The sequence below is a fragment of the Ovis canadensis genome, chromosome 3 (assembly GCF_042477335.2).
Source record: "Ovis canadensis isolate MfBH-ARS-UI-01 breed Bighorn chromosome 3, ARS-UI_OviCan_v2, whole genome shotgun sequence".
NCBI classification, from domain to species: domain Eukaryota; kingdom Metazoa; phylum Chordata; class Mammalia; order Artiodactyla; family Bovidae; genus Ovis; species Ovis canadensis.
Genome location: NC_091247.1, coordinates 69,771,933 through 69,774,686, shown reverse-complemented (window position 1 = coordinate 69,774,686; position 2,754 = coordinate 69,771,933).

The window sequence follows — 2,754 nt, the reverse complement described above, 5'->3', positions numbered from 1 at the left end:
TCAGTGCTTAAGAAACACTAGCCAAGTATTATTTTTACATGTGCTTGTCAGAAAATTATCTGGCGTTCGAAAATAGAGACTATTGGGCCTTCTTTCAGGGCAGTAATGGAATTGATTTTTTGCTGTGAAGATACAAATGTTGTGTTGTTGTTTAGTCACTAAGTCATGTCCAGCTCTTGGCAACCCCATGGACTAGAGCCCACCAGGCTCCTCTGTCCATGCGGTCCATACTGGAATGAGTTGCCATTTCCTCCTCCAGAGGATCTTTCCAAACCAGGGATCGAACCCGCATCTCCTGCATTGTGGGCAGATTCTTCACCACTGAGCCACCTAGGAAGCCTAAAGATGCAAATAATTTCTGTTTAATAGGGCAGATAAGCACAAAGATTACAGTTTATTGTCATGTTGGGCATTAACCTGTTTTGTATCTAACTTGGCAATCTATTTTTAATTAAATTATATACACATACATAGCTCTAATGCTCTTTGAGCCAGTTTTAACATCTTAATGTTCCCTCAATAAATAAAATCTTTGACATGTATTCATATGATATTTGTCTGAGAGATATGGTTTTACCCTTTTATATTGTAACATACTAACTAATTCAGACAGGCCTGCCCCATTTACTGGGAAACTCTGAAACTCAAAAGTGATTGCAACTTGCCCAGAGTTGGGAGCAGAATTTGGTTTTCTCAAATTCCAGTCCTGTAGTTCTTGTTCTATCTTTTGCCTTTGCACAAATGATATATGAAAATAGGACAATAACAATGAAGAATATAAGGCCTCCTCTCTCTCAGGCTGTAGCAGCTCCCAGGCTATCTTCACAGCTATCACTCAAAGAGGAATGTGAGAAACACCATGTGAAGCTGCTTTCAAATGTTCCACTTTTCTAAATGATTTTCAAACTTGTAGAGGAAAAGAACACTCTTTAACAAGACAGCAATGATTGAGCAAAGGGATAAAGTGGGAAATCTGATATTTCACTAAACTGGTGAGTGGAAAATCAAAACTATTCTATGCAAAATAAAGTTAATCTATATTGATTAGGTGGAGAGAGACTGAGTTGAATCTATCTTGGAATTTAAGCAGACCCAGCGTCTCTGAATATTTTATATTCTCTTTTCTCGGCATGAAAGAAAAGTAAGCTCTCAGAATTAGAGGGTAATTGAGAGCGATCCCTGTGCCAGTGGACTGAACTTGCTGTAATGCCCTCAACCCGGAAAGTAACCAAACCTAGCATGTTGCTCAGAGACCAAAGGCCCAAGCCTTTCTGGAAGGCAGAAGCACAAGCAGAGGAGAGCGGTAGGAAAGTAAGCGTGGAGCCAGGGTTAATTTAGATGAAGCAGTGCCTGAATGAAGTGAGAGGAACTACCTGTACCTGTACTACAACTGTGGGTTTTTAAAACTACATAAATGAAGAGGGGTTTTGGTATTTTAAAAATTTCACTGACACTGCATTTTGGTACAGATGGTCCCTCGTTTGTGCAATTCTTTTGTCTTCAAATTTCCCTATCTCTAACTGTTCCTTCTCAGTCTCCTGATTGTTCGCCCCTAATTCCTCAGTGTCTATTCACACAACAGTCATTCATTCCTTAGCCCTATCTTTTCACCCCTACCTGATTTAAAAGTCATTCATAGACTAAGGCTTCCCAACAGCCTCAACCTCTTGCCTGAACTCGGAACTAATATATCCAGTTGCATATGTGAAATCTCCATCAGATGCCAATGATCAATTTAAAATGAGTATGTTCAAGACAGAGTTCTGATTTTCACACCACACCCCTGTCCCCTGAAAGAACAAATTTCAGGTTAGGGCCTTTGCATAGGCTCTTCCCTGGGCCTGGAATAGACTTCTCACAATCATTTCATGGAACCCTCATTCAGATCTTGTCCAAACATCACTTCCTTCAGGGAGATGCCTCTGAGCCTCCATCTGAAGCAGCTCTCCCTTCCCCAGCACAAATCATTCCAGCAGTCTTGGAGATGACCTGGAAACTGCTCCATAACCTCAGATTTATCACTATATGGACATCTGTTACTTAAGTGTTGACTTGTGACCCCTGCCCCGAAGTTCTGCCCCCACCTCAACAGAAAATGAGCCTCTGTGAGGTGGGACTCATATATCCTAGTGTCTGCTATTCTACCAACACCTAGAAACTCAATAAATTGTTACCGAATGCATACACACATGCAAAAAATGCACCTCTAGAGATCTGTTTTTCCGGAAAACTGGAGGGTAATTATCACAAAAAGCATGCATGATGACTGAGAAGGAAGAAGATACCAGTGCAGTCATGACCTTGAATTCTAAATTGATTCAGAGTTAGTAAATGCCATTGGGGTGATGAGGAGAGCAGAGGATGTGTGTGGGGGTAGGGGGAAGGGAGGAGGGGGAAGCAAACAACACAAGGAAGTGAATTGTTCACTTTCCAGACTTTGAGATTCCAATAATTCCTAAAGGCCCAGAAAACTAAGACTGACATAGAGTAATCATTTTATTTTTTTATTTTGCCAAGTAAAATGATTAAGGGGAAACATTATCATCTACTGTCACCATCACTGTCACAAAATAAAGGATATTTAATTTCCAAAGAGTAGAAAAGATGTAAATTTCACATTTTATTCAAGTTGAATAAACTTGGTTTCATGTAAACTTTCTATAGTGACTATTTCTCTCATTGCTCTGTGGTCCTTTGGAAAGGTCACCACTGACACTGTGGGGAACCACTGATTTAAATGACTGGTTAAGATCA